The sequence below is a fragment of the Aptenodytes forsteri genome, unplaced genomic scaffold, assembly GCF_000699145.1.
Source record: "Aptenodytes forsteri isolate BGI_AS27 unplaced genomic scaffold, ASM69914v1 Scaffold20, whole genome shotgun sequence".
Taxonomy (NCBI): Eukaryota; Metazoa; Chordata; class Aves; order Sphenisciformes; family Spheniscidae; genus Aptenodytes; species Aptenodytes forsteri.
Window position 1 is genome coordinate 1,549,330 of NW_008795523.1, and position 9,637 is coordinate 1,558,966.

Here is a 9,637-nt window from a genome sequence, read left to right on the forward strand (position 1 = left end):
ATTGCACTGTGCATCACTTGCTTTGTGTATTATCATTATTATTATTATTACATTATTATTATTATTGCTATTATTATTTTCTTTCAATTATTAAACTGTTTTTATCTCAACCCCCATGAGGTTTCTCACTTCTGCTGTTCCAATTCTCTCCCCCATGCCAGCTGGGGGTGGGAGGGAGGAGTGAGCGAGCGGCTGTGTGGTACTCAGTTGCTGACTGAGGTTAAACCACAACACATAGATATATCAGTTAGACACTAGGACTGCTAAGCTACCTTGAAAATACAGTTAAGCTTTCTGAAATGGAAAATTACTATGTGGTATACCTGGTGTATTAATTATACACTAGTCCAATGATTGATTACACTGTGGAGTGGGAATTGCTCTCAACCCTCTCCCCTTTGAGATTCTGCCACAAACTTATCATTAGAGCACCTGCATCCTCACACAGGCATTCAATGATACCATCACTGTTTTTAATCTTCCTGTAATTTTGAGAATGTGCTGTGTGCTCTCCAAGGTGCAAGAAGGACATATTGTACCCATTAACCTTTCCATATAATGAGTGTTTGTTGCATCCAGCAGTCTGACAGAGGCCCAGTCCACTACTGGATAGGACCAAGCAACAAAATGCATGTGTTTTGTACAGCATATGCTATCAGCTCACAACCTGAAAGTCTTCACACAGAGTGAACTTAGAGCAAAAAAATTAAAGCTCATGTAGTAAATAAATCATCACGATAACATCTGCTTGTGTTTGCTAAAGGAACAGGGGAAGCTGGGAGAGTAAAACATGAGGATTTTAAGGGCTGTCTCAGTGACAAACTGTATGAAGTAGACAGATATAAGGAAAATATCTTGTAGTGGTGAATTTTTCATTAGAAGTCAATAGACTCTGTGAAGCTGTCAAATGTTAACTAGCTTACCTTCTGCTCTTTGTAAAAAGGTTAATGGATACAGCACATTTGCTAGTGTGACACTGAAAAACAAAGCATGACAAATGGTATGCTCTTGTATTTGTTTTGCACCCTTTTTTAAGTTTTTAATTTTTTTTTTTAGGCCTACTGTACGTAAAAGTGGCTGGAGGGGGAATGTGAATAGATGTTAGGGCTGCTTGAAAAGCCTTCCCCAAGTACAAAATATGACATATAGCCATCATGAAGGCCCTGGAGACAGATTTTTCCAAGACCAGGTGTGGATGTAGTGCTGAAGGCTCTTGTCCACTGCCCATTCAGCCCTTCTGAACTTGTGCAGATCATGTTGTTTCTCTTTACACTAGAAAATAGTCTAGTGTAAATAGTACAGTCTATTTACACTGGGGGCTTGCAGGCCAGAGGCTGTCTCCAGCAGTTTCATGCAGCAAGTAGCACAATGAAGCTTTGATTTTTGTTGAGGCTTCTAGGCACGACTATAATACAAATAATTAATAATAATAGCATGAGTGTTGTGAGAAAAGCATGTGTGCATGATTAGCATATATCATTTTGATGTAGGTGGAGAAAGAACACGAAAGACTTCAGCAGCCATCCTTTTCCTTAATCGCATCAATTCCATGTAGTATGTTAATCCTTTATCTGAAGTGTTAGGCTCAAATTCTGCTACCACACACTTAACTCATTATGGGAACATTTTTCTAAACTCCTAATATACTATTCAGTACAAGCTTTGTCAGAAATGAGTAGGACTAAGCTTTTAACTTGTGGCTTCTAACATTTTTTTTCTGCACTCTTTATCACTAGTATAAATTGTTCCGTGAATGTCACTAGACCTAGGACTTCTAAGTGAATAAATTTAAGGACTGGATATTAGCTGACGTCTTTTACCAGCTGCATGATCTCACTCAAGAATAGGATGAATTGTTCCTACAATGTATACCCAATAAACAAGCAACAAGATTGCAATCAGTCAAAGAAAAAAACCCCAAGTGTCCAAGGAAACTGAACCAGTTAATGTAACTACTAAAAATCTCCGTCAAATTTTGTGAAAAATCACCAAAGATTGGTGAGCGGAGTCGCTTAGGCATTACTCACTTGCCCCAATCCTTGCAGAAGTACTATTTAATTACAGAACTTCTCTCTCATCTGTTGTCTATTTGGGGAGTGATGCACTCCAGTCAAACTAAAATCTTTGGGTTTTTTATAGGAATATCTTGAGAAAAAATTAATGACCTGTGATCTTCAGGAGATCAGACTAGACGGTCTTTTGTGGCCTGAAACTCTATTAAATTATAAATAAGGCCACTCATCTTTTGCATCTTTTAATCCTGCGATTTAAGATTTTTATGATCAATACTTCCAAGCAGAAAACTCTCAGGTCAGACTCTCAAGTCATAACCAGAAGAATTCACAAAAAAAGTGAGACTCAAAGCTATGCAAAATCTGGTTTGGGTTGTTTTTTCCCCCCCTTTTCAAAGCACAAGAACCTTCATCAGGCACTAGGTGGCTGTTTGCACAAACTTCGGAAATCTTTATGGTCAGGCTTGATTTTTAAAAAATAAGTCCTGAGGCTATGCAAACTTCAAAAATGTGTTAGAGACAGTATCCAGCAATACAATGTTCCATTAATTTCATTGCAAGTTTTCATAACAGTTTTTAATAGAAACCAGAAACTGCTTGTTAGAAAGGTTTAGAAATTGTGGTTAATAGGAACCTGAATTTGATGAAATACTTGTAAGTGCTGCTTTGTGTCTTTTTCAGGAAACTTAATTTACTAACCCACTAACAGTTTCAATCTTGATTTCTGTGGGAAAAAAAAGGACATTTTATATGTTCAACTTGTGAAATATACTGTAAGGTTTAAAGAAAAGTAATACCAAAAGAAGCTCAATGCTTTCAAGAGTCTAAATGCAGCTATGAATACACCTGCATCTGGGGACAATTTTAATAAACTTTGGCAATGTAATTGTACGTTGGAATTTCTTATTTTCTTAATCCAAAAAAGAGGAATTTCTGAAAGTCTGCTATTATGCTGAATCCATTCCATGAAGAATCCACTGATTATAGGTAGAAACAATCAAACAAAACCAGCTGAGAACATTGGAGAAAAGCCATAGGACCATATATGAAAATAGGGAGGAGATTCCTATGCTGGCAAGAAATAAAGCTGAAAATGGAAACCCAAGAACTGCAGAGGCAGAGAAATTGTGATGGAAAGCCTGAAAGTGCTACACTGCTTGGCTATCCCTAGCAAAAACGGGATTGAATTACTAGTACAGGAATGACCTTTGCAATGGGATAATGTAATACCAACATGGAAATGAATTCCAGAGAATCTCTAAAATCTACCATTTTCAGACTGTCATTGATACTTTTCATGTTAAGGAAATGTACTGCAACAAGTAACTTTCAACAAGCCTGCATGTGACGATATGCTAAACTTCAGAGTCCTGGACCAGCATGGAGCCCAGCCACCATGGGACAACTGGAACAGTAATTTTTTTTCACTAAGATGACAGAAGTGGAGAGCCCAAGCAACTGCCATAAAAGGCACATGAAAAATAGAGGTTACAGATACTTATTTGTTTGTTTGTCTTTACCTAGCAGCTTTAGACAGACTTAAGCAGTGTTTTTCACTCACTAAAAGTAGCCAGTACAGGCTTTTCAGATACCTTGGTATCTGTTTTATCTGCCTGCATCCAAAGCTTGCTAACATACTGCCCGAATCTGCTTATAAATTTACATTTGTTAAGCAGTGTGCCCATAATGCCAGTTTATAACGTGAAAGTCAGAAATTATTCTGCAGTGTAGTTACACATCCTGGGATAAGAAATGAAGGGCATTGCAGCTTTTAGAGCTAAGATACCTGCCACCTTCTCCTACTCTCCAAATTAAAGACGTTCCTACAGACATCTATTGTTTTAACACTTCAAAATTCACCCATACTGAAACTTTTTGGCATTTCATAGAATCATAGAATCATTAAGGTTTGAAAAGACCTCTGTCGTGGTTTAACCTCAGTCAGCAACTGAGTACCACATAGCCGCTCGCTCACTCCTCCCTCCCACCCCCAGCTGGCATGGGGGAGAGAATTGGGAGAGCACAAGTGAGAAAAACTCGTGAGTTGAGATAAAAACAGGTTAATAACTGAAAGAAAATAGCAATAATAATGTAATAATAATATTACACAAAGTAAGTGATGCACAGTGCAATTGCTCACCACCCACCAACCGAAGCCCAGCCAGTCCCTGAGCAGCGGCCCCCCCAGCCAGCTTTCCCCAGTTTATGCACTGAGCATGACGTCACATGGTATGGAATGTCCCTTTGGCCAGTTGGGGTCAGCTGTCCTGGCTGTGCCCCCTCCCAGCTTCTTGTGCACCTCCAGCCTTCTCAGTCGGTAGAGCATGGGAAGTGGAAAAGTCCTTGACTAGTGTAAGCATTACCTAGCAACAACTAAAACATCGGTGCGTTACTAAGATCATCGAGTCCAACTGTCAACCCAACACCACCATGTCCACTAAACCATGTCCCTAAGTGCCTTATCTACACATCTTTTAAATACTTCTAGGGATGGTGACTCAACCATTTCCCTGGGCAGACTCTGGGACTTCTGGGACTCTTCTTCCTTCTTGGTTCAGCCTTCTTCCTTTTGAGTGTCTTTTCCTCTTCTCTCCCCACTGCAGTCCTGCTTTCCGAGAAATGCAGTCATATTTGCCTCTCTCTGCACATCCTTCCTACCTTAACCTGGTCAGTTCAATAATTACCCAAGCTATATAGTAGACATTTAATAATCTTTTAAGACTTCAATAAAAAATGTAACAAATGATCTCTTTGAGTACCTGTACTCCAGGGCTTCTTGTGTCTGCAGTGAGACTAAAGACAACAGTAAACTGTCTTCTTCTCACATGATGTAGTTTCTGTGCATTAGATGCTTGCATGGTCTTGAACACTTCTCATTATAAGGGCAGCAAATAAAAGATCAGTGAAAAGAAATTGTTGCAGAAACAGGCATTATCCCAGGACCTAGTTTGGGGCTTAGAGTAATATAGAGATAAAATAGAAAGGCTTTGACCTTCATTCTTCATCTCCTTACAACTCGACAGCTTATTCTTCAATTAAGTCCTTCTGGATGAAAAGGTAACAATATCAACAACAAAAAGAAAACTGAAAGAGATTATTTTCAAAGCAACCCATAGAACAGTTCTCAGAGTTAAATTTAGGATAACAGCTTTTTTCTCCAAAATTAAAATTTGTTTTGTTTGATTTACTCTCAAAAGCTTTCAGCATGTACCAGCTCACGAAACCAGTTCATTAAGCAGTTAAAAGCATATTAGAAACAGTGTGACCTAAAGAATAGGACCACAAAGAGATATAACCTATAGCTATTGTCTGTCCCTGTCTGTAGCTTGCTCCTGTCCTGTATTTTCTAATAGACATCAAATGCAGTTTCAGAAATAAATAGTTGAGTGCTTAAACTGAAGTAAATGTTGCATTAGGAGAAAGACAAGAACAAAGAGGAAACATGAGAATCTGTATAGAAAACAATATAGGACTGTGCCTCTGTTTCAGATAACAGAGACTTCCTTGTGTCTAATTTCCCTCAGTAACACTCTGCAGTTGGGGTATTTTATTATCATCATCATCATCATCATCATCATCGTCGTCATCATCATTATTATTATTATTATTATTATTATTATTATTCCTTCTAAAGCAAGACTCAATCTGAAAATTACACAGGAGAGACTTCATGTGAATACTCCCAGCCTGAGCAATGTACACAGCCAAGACAAGCTGCAAGCCTGCCTTACGTTAAAACATAATTTGACAGACATGGACACAGCATGATAAAAACTTTTTCTCTTTTACTATTTTACTCTAAGAGCTTAAAACTGTCCATCATTTGAGTTAATTAGGAAAGGCTATTGGGATATTTGAGCATCATTCAAACCTATATCATTGTTCTACATCTCTGCCCACTGAGTTTTTCACTTGTGCACTTTTGGCCTTATTCATAAAAGCAGTATTGACTTGAAATTGAATAATAGCTTTTTACTGCTTTTATTATTTTGTTTGGTTTGGGTTGGGTTTGGTTTGGTTTTTTTACTTAAGTCAGGAACAAAAGTTTTTCTGTCTTTATGCAGCTGGTGGATATAATCATCTTTGTTCTGTTTATTTTTTTCTTTTTTCCAGTGTGAAAAAGAAATTTACATTTCCTTTCTGAAGTTAGGCTTTCTAAATTCAAGTGTAAATAATTTAAAATATTTTAATTTTCGTCTAGTAAAAATTCTCAAGACACGTTGCTAAGGATGAAAAAATTTCATTATTTTATCAGTTTAGTAAAACAGATAATTGCGATTGCATTTAAAACAGGAAAAAATTAAAAAAAACTTTCTTCCTCCTCTTCAAATCACTTGTGTTTTCACAAGAACTGTCTGTCCCCACCTAACATCATCATCATCTACTTGTTCCTTTATTATAATAATCATAAGTGATAAAAAGTTTTATTTTAATGTGCTAACCAAAGATTTTTGTTCTCTGCCCCCAAAGGGATTTTCAACTTATGATCTCCATTTTAAATGGAATTTCTGCCCAGTCACCATTTGCATGCCATTTCCTATCTATAAGTCTGCACCCCTGCTTTTCAGCACTGACGGGTGCTCACACAATATAAAAGTCAAAAATAAGAATGAGGAAATGAAGTTCTGCCAAAGCCTGTGTACATGGGAAATGGTGTTCCTCAAAGGTTTACATAGTGAAAAAATATGGGCTGGTTTTCATGGAGACCATATCCCCACCTAATTTCAAATTCCTTCTCTGGAGTGTGGTGTCTTTTAAATAAAAGTCTCCAGATTTTTTTCATGTGGGGATACAAATATCTCTTTTCCCTTCCTCCCTCATGTCCCAGGAAACATCTGGCCCAATTTTTTTGTTGAAATGTTCTGAAGAATGTTCACCCTGAGGTACAGCTAACCAGGAAAACTATTACCCCAGCTCTTAAAGTTTGTTGAAGTAATAGGTTATTGAAAACAGAATAGCCTAGAGAAGCACAAATCCCACAATGAGGAGAGCAACATGTCGTTAATGGAATATTATCTATTTTTTAATCTCTTGGAAAAAATCAGAAGAGTATTCTTCATTAAGAAAATTTTGGTACTTAGAAGAAAAGGAAGATTGGTACCACAAATAGTTTTTTACTACATGTCTTAAAGTCAATTTCAGTCAATTTAATGGGCTGAAGACTTGGTCTGTAATTAATGACACTCATGACACTAACTCCCTTTGATGAACTCTGTCCTTGCTGTTATGGTAGCCTGGCCTTTCTCATCTGAAGAAGCATACAAGGAAGTACAGAGTATGGAAGAGACTTTGTCTTAATTATGAATGAACACTCTACTAGGTTATTTCAAGTAAATCTTTCCTTTATTCTTGTCCATCTCTCTTCTCTCTTTTTAATTTGATATTTTTGTTGATCACTATTACCTGGAAACTTTGCTATCAGTATGAGTAATTTCAGATAAGCCCTTTTCTGTTGACTGGTTGATATACTCATTTCTAACTTGTTTGTAGATCTAACAACAGTAGTTGTTCCTTTTTAATGAAAAAAGATTAAAAAAAAATCAGCTTTTTCTGCGTAATTCAACATACCAAGTGGAAAACAATTGGTTCAGTTAATGTAACTGATTTATTCAAAAACTAAATGTACTCAGATACTCAGATAAAACATATCCATTTTCCTGCCTGTAGACATTGATGTTTCATTGACATGGAAACTGTTGTCTACAACAGTCTGATGACATTTTTTACAGGTGTTGCATAATGTTATTGACAAGAATAATGTTGTTTATATAAGCAAAATCACTGTGTGCAAAATAATCTTATATCTACGTGTGCTTGCTCGTGCAGTATGAACCTACTTACTGCAGGCTACAGTATTTGATCCATAGCTATCAGCATTCAGCTGGCAATTTGATTTAGAAAATATAGCCTGAAAATAGCTTCATTTCACATATATTACATTCTGACTGCTGCTGTGATTGCTCAGCCAGAGTCCAGCTGCGGAAATGTTAAAACTATTCATCAGGCATGAGTATTCATCAGAGTGGTATTCTTATTTTCCTACACATCACTGGGATGGCAGACACAACTGCTAGGTGAGAGGTGTGAATAAACCCTCCAGCTCTCTTAAAAAGTAAAATCCCCTGTGCACACACTCAGGCACATCAGGAAGCCCAGTGAATTATGCCTGTGCAGTTGAACGGCAATACCTTCTGGGTCCTCCTAATGCAGCTGTATGCAACGTGCTATTTGTCATATCGGTGGATCAGTCTGAAAGAAAATGGCAATCCCAAATAATTACAAAATCACTACTCAAGCTTCCCAACTCCTGCGCTCAGTTTAAAATCATGAAGTTTTTTTTAAAGGAATTATTTGTACTTCCTTTATAGACTCAAGTCTTTAGGGACTAAATGACAAATTAAAACATGCTGGTTTTAAATAAAGGTTGAGACTGACGTGTAATCAGAGGATCTGGAGCTTCAAAAAAAGCCAGTAAAACACAAAGACGTGTAAAACTGAAGCTAAAATGCTGAAACTGCTTTGCTATAAATGTTCATTGGCTTCAGCAGGAATGGAATTTGGGTCCAACCACAAAGAAAGGCGTATTATCTCAAAAGCCAATTCTGTAACCCTTACTAATTTCATGCCATATATCCTGTCGAGTTCAAAAGATGACATAAGGTGAAAACTGTGTATCTTGCATCCTGAATAAAAAAATGCAGTGAGGCTTACTGCTTCCAGCAGTGCAGTTCCTGACACTGCATCACGCAGGATGTTACTCAAGGCTGAGTCCTGGTGCTAGACCCACAGTTGGCATAAGCCAGTACAACTGTATTGATATTGGTGGAGCTACAGTATTTGACATCAACTGAAGATAAAGTCCATTAACTTCCTATTGTCTCTGCAGCATCTACCCATAGCTTTGCCCTGATACATATTCATATGGTAATGGAGTTAATACAAAAATCACTAGACTACAATATAAATATTTCAAAGGTTGTCCGGCGGTATTCAACAAGAATAAAATCCACTCTGTAGCAGAAGTGCTGTGCATAGCCTATATGCCATTTGTGTCCTAAGTATTTCTTCTATACAAGCTTTGTATAAGACTTTTCTTTAGGACGGAATTCAACTCCTATTGAATATTTGTCTGAGGAGAAAAACAAACAAACAAGCAAGCAGACTAACAAACCAGGCCTAAAGCATTTTCCTAGTGTTACCTGAAATGAAAACAACAAAAAGTACTGCTTTAACAGCAATGTGCTTAATGTAATTCTTTATCACTTGCAGTTTTTGATTCAGATACATGAATGATTGTCCTGGTTTCAGCAGGGATAGAGTTAATATCCTTCTTAGTAGCTGGTACAGCGCTGTGTTTTGGATTTAGGGTGAGAACAATGTTGATAACACACCGATGTTTTAGTTGTTGCTAGGTAATGCTTACACTAGTCAAGGACTTTTAGGTTTTCCATGCTCTACGGACTGAGAAGGCTGGAGGTGCACAAGAAGCTGGGAGGGGGCACAGCCAAACTGGCCAAAGGGACATTCCATACCATGTGACGTCATGCTCAGTACATAAACTGGGGAAAGCTGGCTGGGGGAGCCACTGCTCGGGGACTGGCTGGGCATCGGTCGGCGGGTGGTGA